This window comes from Rattus rattus, chromosome 13 (genome assembly GCF_011064425.1).
Source record: "Rattus rattus isolate New Zealand chromosome 13, Rrattus_CSIRO_v1, whole genome shotgun sequence".
NCBI classification, from domain to species: domain Eukaryota; kingdom Metazoa; phylum Chordata; class Mammalia; order Rodentia; family Muridae; genus Rattus; species Rattus rattus.
This window is the reverse complement of record NC_046166.1, coordinates 21,930,100-21,938,386: the sequence shown is the minus strand read 5'-3', so window position 1 is coordinate 21,938,386 and position 8,287 is coordinate 21,930,100. Positions and strand designations below refer to the sequence as shown.

General features: G+C 45.7%; 1 pseudogene; it reads left to right on the top strand.

Moving 5' to 3' along the window:
- The first annotated feature begins 303 nt into the window (after window positions 1-303).
- Window positions 304-5,319, top strand: LOC116914977 (annotated as a pseudogene).
- The last annotated feature ends 2,968 nt before the right edge of the window (window positions 5,320-8,287 follow it).

The following is an 8,287-nucleotide window of genomic DNA, read 5'->3' as shown; positions in this document are numbered from 1 at the left end:
AAAAAATCTCAGTAAGTTTCAACCTCAAAATGTATTGCATAAGTCTTTAAGAAACCACCCTAAATTAAATAAGGAAGGTGGACAGTTCTTTCAAGAGAGGGAGAAGAGCCCAAGAAAGAGGCACTGAACAGTCAAGCTGGGTGGGGCCCAATCAGAACAGTCTTTAAACCACAGAAAACTTCCCAGGGGAAAAAGAAACTGAATAAAAAAGAACAAAACTATCACCATTTCTCCATCAAGAATGTCTGTTTCAAAAGCAACGTTATCTGTGGCCAGGGTAACATCTGTCTTAAAGCTACAGGAATGACCCGTGATGACAGCGCCATTCTCCAGAAACACCACACGTGGGCAGCTTCCTCAACAGCTGCTGCACAGCCTCAGTCTCCCTCTTTCTTCAAGATGAGGTTCAAAGCCACGCATGGGCAAGATCAGGACACCAGCCATGCATCTTCTCTTAGGGAGGCTGAGGAGATCGTCCTGGGACTGCGAGAGCACGTGTCCTCGCTGCAAGCTGAGCTTGGAGTTGTGAAGAAGGAAGTAGAGCATGTGAGCTCAAGTGTGAAAAGCAGAGATGGGGAGCCGAAAGCTTTAGAAGACAAACTTGAGTTAGAAGAGCTGCAGAAGTGGCGCTGAAGAGGAAGGCGGAACAGAAGATCGCCGCCATCGGGGAGCAGCTCTTGTCTCAGCTGGAAGAGAAAACACAGCAGCATGCGAAGGACACAGAAAGCCAGTTGAATGAGCTGAGTGCAAAATTACAAGAAAGAGAAAAGCAAATTTATATTCTAGAAGGAAAACTTAAAAACCTAGAAAGTTTTCCACAACCTGAAATGCCAGTTGTGTCTAGATCCATGGGAAATGTGGCAGCGTCTCCGGAGCAAGAGGCAGCCGATTCCCAAGACTGCACACAGAAGGCATGGAAAGAAGCTACATGCTGCGAAGACGTGTAATTGAAACCGAGAAGCTGCTGCGCTGGCGGGAGCAGGGCGAAGGTCAGGCGACGCCATCTCAGTCTGAGGTTCAGCACAGGGCGCTCGCCCGCCGTAAAGTTAGATCGCGCTGGAGCCAAGCAGCTCGAAGATCAAGTTTTGATAGGATGTCTTCAAGAAGAACTCGAAGAAAACGTGAAGTGTTCTTTAATTCTGCCCCAGCCCGTGGGAGAAAAAACTCATAAAAACAGCACAGGAGTGAAGCGGAATTGGGCAAGTGTGGCTGACAGTGTCCAGAAAACCCTCTAGGAAAAGGAGCTGACCCGCCAGACCCTGGAGCGAAGGGTGAGAGAGCTGGAGTCAGACTTAATAACTGAGAGGGGCACCCTGAGACTTGAAATGGAAAAGTTGACCTTAGAATATGAAAAAAAATCACAATCTCCACAGCAAGAAACGGATGGGAAAAATAAATCTGTGGAAATTTTGGAAGACAGACCTGAGGAAAATTCCAAATCACATGTGATCCCATTGAAATTGGGGACTACCATGGATGGACTCCAGGTCACTGGAGCCAAAGTTAGCAGGATCAGGGTGGGAAAAACAGAAGCTGAGCAAGGAGGTGGCAAGGCTGCAGAAAGATCTTCAAGCTCTGACAAGGAGCGTCAGTAGGAGCTGGACATCCTGACGAGAGAATGTGAGCAGGAAGCTGAGGAAAAGCTCAGACAGGAGCAAGAGGACGTTGAGTTGAAGCACAGCTCCACACTGAAGCAGCTGATGCAGGAGTTATTTATGTCCTCCTTAAGTCCTCTATCATCATCATGAGATGTGATTTTTTAAATCCAGATCTTGCTTTCCAGTGTGTTGGGATATGAAGGACTTGCTGTGGTGGGAGAACTGGGTTCTGATGGTGCCAAGTAGCCTTGGTTTCTGTTGCTTATGTTCTCGTGCTTGCCTCTCGCCATCTGGTTGTCTCTGGTTTTAGTTGGTCTTGCTGTCTCTGACTAGAGCTTGTCCCTCCTGTGAGCCTGGTAACAAATCTCAAAATGCTCCAAATGGCTAACTTTTAGTAGCTGAAGCATACCTTCTTACTTTCAAGGCTAGACACTAATTCTGAGGAGAAATTTATGCCTAAGAAAACTTGTTCCACCTCACTGCCCACTTATTTTCTTTGAGAATCTAAAGACTACAAGGAGCCAATTCGATGCAATCTCACTACAAGTCTTCTTTGGCTCAAGCTTGACTCTTCCTCTGTCACTGCACGGCAGGACAGGAGGGTGACGCCTGAGCCTCCAGTTCAAGCATTTGGGGAAGCAAACAAGCAAGGGGTCTCTAGCCTGGCGCACATCTGATTGGGGACTGCTATGGAATTCAGCTGCCCTGAAAAAATGATTGGCTGGTGCTGGGAACCAAACCACAAACTGTCACAAGTAAATATCTTTGGGGTGCAGGTGCGGATCAGCTTCCACCTGTTTGGTGGCTGTTAGGGGAGACCTGAGACCAGTGCTAGGTGAGGGCCTGGTGGTTAACTCAAGGTCTCTAAGATGTGAGCCTGAACCCAGGATGGAGTTGATCTGGGTCACCTCACCACCCCACCCCTCACTTGAGAATTCTTGTTGACTCAACCAAAAGCTCATGGTCTAAAGACATCATACTAAAAGACAATGTCCCAAGAAACATGTACTCTTTCCAAATAACCCAGGGAGTTCCTTCTCTCCTGCTCCTGCCTTTTTTTAACTCCTCCAATACTCTTCTCAGAGACAGAACACAAATACCATACCCCACGACCACAGGGCCAGCCAAGCGTTTAAAAGTCTGAGGTATCCACCAACTGGAGACTCCTGTGACATAAAATGGACATGGAACACAAGAAAGGAATATTAGTTTCTCCAAGGATATTCACTTCAAGCAAAACACTGTGCCCCAACTAGAAAGTCCATTGAATGCCGGGTCTAAAATCCATGGGCAACCCTTTGGCAACGCTTCTTCAGGGTTAATATGTACTTATAACACACACACACACACACACACACACACACTTCTGTTGTTTATTGTTTGGTTTGGGCCACTGCCTTAGTTCCATACTCTCCCCCAGCCTCTCTGGAAGAAAGATGGGGTTTCATTTTTCCCTTTAGTTCCCTTCCCAGGCTTCCTCCCAGATAAGTTGACAGGCAGTATTTGAGATGTGCCAGGTACACTCTTGTTTCCTGTGTCTTGTCCCTGACCCAAGGAGGATGGAATCAGTAGTCACCCTCAGGCTCTCACATCACATCATGTGTCATACATATCAGTGTCCTGTGTCTGGGGACAAAGCAGGAAGCCACTGGATAGAGCACTCAGAGGGTGTGGCCTAATTCACTTCCTTCCCATAGGGCCGTACCTATGCCATTTTGGGAGAAACCCCCCCACTCCATCATAGTGGGGAAATGTGGTACCCAGTGCTGGTTTCTCACCCCCTCCCCTGTCCCAGGCTGAGGCCTTGCCCAGCCTTCCCTTCTGTGAAGAAGAAGCAAATAGAGGCAGGAGAGCACACACAGGTTTGCACGGCCACTCATTTCCTGCTTTTTTCCTGTGTGTAATACAGGTGGGGAATTGAACTCTCAGCCTGATGGTGGGGTGGGAACTGGGATGCAGGCGAGGAGACTGCAGGACATTGATGTCATTAGTGCTGTCACCTGGCATCATACTTGCTCCTGGGTCTAGGTCTGAAGATTTGGATCCTCCCCATGTGCTTGGCCATGACAAGAAGGAAGCCAAGGTGCCAAGGCTCATCACGCCCTGGGTATAATAGGATAAGTGGCTGGCAAGAGGACCCCAAAGTGTGCTCTGGTAACCAGTTTTCTTTCTTTGGTCTTACTTGTTCTTCTGACTTTCTTCTACATGGGGAAAAGTCAAGGCTTATGAAAATCAAGACCACAAAATCCTCAAAACAACACACACACATACTCACACACAAATATGCCACACATACATACATTCACATACACATACATACATACATATATACATACACTCACACATAAACACACATACATATATACATACATACATACAAACAAAAACACTCACACAAAAACACACATACACATACATACACACATAGAATGGGAGAAACAGACAGACAGACAGACAAGTTTTCAATACACAAAGCCCCAGTCTCAAGTGGGCTTAGAGCTGAAGGTTTAGAGAGGCTGTAGGCACAAAGACAGAGATTTCATCCTAGGACACTCTTGAGATTCCACAAAACCAGGAGGGTTCTGTAGTGTTCGTAACAAGGCAGTGAACCAATCGGATTTCAGGGTACCACACCATCGCCTCCCTTGTCCTCTTTTTCCAAGAAACAAAAATCTTCAGTCAGTCTCTATCACATGTTGCTGTTTCTCAATTACGAGAAAGACAGACCTATGGATGAAAACCCTAAAAGGAAGAATGTTGATTTACTTTTTTTCCATAAGGTCTGGCCAGTAGGTGAAAGTTTAAATTTCAGTGACCCCTTCCAGCCAGATGCGTTTTGTCGAAGGACAAGAAAGTGGTCAGAATATCCTATGCCCTGATCTTCATGGCTTTTAAGAGAAAAGCCCCAACTATATCAAGAATTTACAACCAGAAAAGATCAACCTTACGCTTATGTGGGCAAAAGGCGCTCCCTCACTGTAGCAAACAATAACCCAGAAGGCAGACCACCCTGAGGGACAGACCAACATGAGCCCTGCCTTATCACCAGTCCTGCGACCAGCCTCCTTCCTTCACTGTTCTGTCAGCAGGTGGCAGCAATTGGACAGACAGATTTAGAAAAGGCAGGATTTACGTCCTCTTCATATTGAGATTAAGCTTCGTAAGAATCGTTTGGGAGCTCTTCTCGGTCCTGGATGATTCTTGTGAGTTTCAATAAACCGTCATCGTATTTGAGTGGATGGAAGGATGTTCACCCTTTTCTCGCTTATGGCAGATAAGCTCCAACAGTTTTACAAACTGCTTGCAGTAAATGCAGCCTTCCTTGAGAAACGCTTTACAGTACCAACCATGGTTACTCATAGGCATTATCAAGCAAGACGTAAGAAGAACTTGCTATTAAAGCGTTTTGATGTTTTAATGAGAAGGAAAGTATGAACAAACTGGAGAAAGCCCATCCCTGTTTAAACTGGCTGAGTGAGACCCTTTTTAAATGTATGCAAGCGGAAACCCCAGTGTTCCCGAAAGGTCAATTGTGAATATTCACTTTATCCCCTAGTTGGCTCCTGATGTCTACAAACCTCTTGGCCCACAGGCACCTCCTAGTCAATTCATGGTGCTGCCCTTCTTTGTCAATGGCGTAGCGCGGCGGAAGAGGAGAGGCAAAGAGACAAGAATCAGGCTGGTGATTGCTGGGAAAAAAACATACCACATCCAGGCATAGTTCTACAGAAACAAAGAAGCTGCCTCCTTTGCAAACAGGAAGGATATTGGAGTAGGAAGAGTCTTCCTGTCACCCTCACTTCCCCCTCCTCACCCCTACACCCCACCCCAGCCCCCAAGGTGCTTACCGCCCAAGATGCCATTGATATGCAGTGTTCTATTGATAAGCAAAGGGGATGTTGGAAACATGATTGCCCGCAGTTTCAAAGTGAGCCAGGGTCAATCACAAGCAGGCCTTGTGCTGTCTAGCCTGACTGAACCTGCTGAGGGCACTCTAGTGCGCCCTCATTAAAATCTTCTATATTGGAATGGGGGGCCCTAGGTGATGCATTACTCCAGGGTCTCTTACTCTGGTACCTTCTCCAAATCAACCAATGGAATTAGCAATTAGAAAATAGCAATGAGTATGAAAACGGACGTAGAACAAAAATGCAGGCTCAGTAGTTAAGGCCGTTCAAAAGCCAGCGCCTAGGGAGCAGAGATAATCAAATAAAATCCAATACAAATCCAGCTAAAGCCAGGACAGTCTCCCTGCCATCACCAGAACCCAATGGAAACTGAATCTAGACTAGAACTAAAGCCCACGAGAGATACAGGATTTCTTATTAAGAAGACTTGCCAGGCTCCTTCCAGTATTATTATTCACTGTATAAGGAAGTCACTCTGAGAGCAGTTCGTCAGCTGAGTATGCACTATAGTGGCCAAAGCAAGCCGTTTGCAGTTCGTGACCCAAAGATGCTTCCTCCTTCATGCTCATAGTACACACACTCATAGCTGTTTGCACTTGAATGAATGGATTCCCAGGCTTCTATTAGTCAACAGTCTAGCACCAGTCTGCCCCCAATAATGAGATAGACAGTTATTATTTATTATAGCTCAGGCCTTAGCTTAGGCTATTTTCCAACTAGCTCATATAACTTAATTAAACCCATCTATACTCCTATATCCCTGCCATGTGACCCCTTACCTCCAATTTCCTCCCTGTCAGGTTAGTACATGCCCCACCCACCCGATTCTTCCCAAAGTTCCTCTCCCTGCCTGGAAGTTCCACCTTCCCTATCCTGCCTAGCTGTAGGCCACCAGCTCTTTAATAAAGCCCATCAGAAAATGCCTTAGGCAGGTGAGGAAGGACAGAGATATACCTTCACACAGTGTACAGAAAGATTACTCCAACAGGATAATCTAAATCCTTCTGTCAGGACCTAAGGTAAGACAATGCTGTGATTAAGTCACTCTGAAAACTTCAAGTCAGTGAAGGTGTTCTATTTCAAATGCAGATTATATCTTAATTATAGAAAACTGTGTATGCAGGTTCTATGACTTGGGGTAGATAGAGGATATTAGAGGTCACCCAACAAGACTCAATTACCTAGCTAAAAGTACACTACCTATATATTGTTGTAAAAATATAAAAATAAAATAAAGTATTGTTGTCTTTTACCTCACTGGGTCACACCGCAGTGCCCCAAGATATCTGCTAGATATCTTCGTGGAAACACATCCCAACTTCACAGTGGCGGCCCAGTGTCTCCAGCACACTTTCCTACACTCAAACCCTCACATAAAACCCTCACAATAATCTTAGAGCCAATTAATAAGATATAATTGCCCACTTAAACATACAAAGAAGTGTGGTGCCATCCATCCCTTAAGAACATTGATAACAACCTGTAAATACACAGAGCAAGATCTTTTACGTCAGCCTCCATTGTCCTACCACTGCTTCTCCTCTCTCTCTCCCCCCCTGTCTCTTCTTTCTGTCCCAGTCTCCTCCTCTTCCTTTAAACTTCTCCCCCACCCATCCTTCCTTCTCCTCCAATGACAGGCCTCCTTCTATCCTGTACCTGCCCCTCACCTGTATTTTACAAATTCAATGGGGAGAAGTTTCTGGTGAAGTCACCTGATTCCTGAGTAAGTGACTAAGCAGCTGTCCTTGGGGCAATGGAATTAGCATCAAAATACAGATAACTCCAGGGCAAACCACAGCACCTATAGCACTACTTGAGCATCTTCAGGAAGAAGAAAGGCCTTGGGGAACACCTCTCTCCCTTCAAAATAAGCAGTGCCTCAAGAGCATTCTTGGGAGAAAGAAGCTTCCTTTGCAGCAGCTGCATCTTCAGTCAAGCGTCACTGTAAAGCCCGTGCTAGACTTGAATGGGGAAAATCAAGCACCTATAGATCTGGAATCACAACACTGGGTCTTAACCCAGATAAAAGATTACTCTGTTACAGAGCAGCTTTGGAGCCCCCTTTTATTCTTTACATTGGTAAGAATCAGGTCATTGACCTTGGAGTCTGACATGCGTTAGGAGATAATTCAGTGCTAGTGACTGGTTTCTCTAAAACATCTGAGAGTTGTCCAGAAATAGCCTAGTGTCTCTGAGTTGGGCCAACCATTGCACCCTTAGGATAAAACGCTAACAGCCTATGTTTAGGTCAAATTCTAGAAGACCACACTTAAGTTCGGTCGGGTTTGGTTTTCTTGGGGTTTTTTTGGGGGGGGAGGTGCAGGGGGTGCATAAAACAATATCAGTGGATGCCAGGAGAAAGATTCACCAGATTTCAGGATGGACAAACAGGATAAGGATCCTTAAGGCAAAACTACCTACTGCTTCTCAAGGAACCTCTTGTTCCATTTGTGTATAGAAACCACAGATATGTCTCAACAGGCCTCATCTTTGAGATCAGCCCTCAAATAACTCCAATCTCGTGTGGTTTACTAATACAAATGGTTTTGTTGTAAATGAATGAAGAGGAGGAGGAAGAGGAAGAGGAGGAGGAGGAGGAGGAGGCTGTGTCATGGTGAGATTTCAACAGAGTAATAGGGGAGCATCATCTGGCACTCCATCTAAACCCATTGATACAGAGAAGAATTACTATCCTGATGCCATGGTCTTTCTGGTGCTATGTTGACAACCATTTACGCACAGTCTGGAAGACTGATATCCTCAGGGAAAGTAGATGGGTTG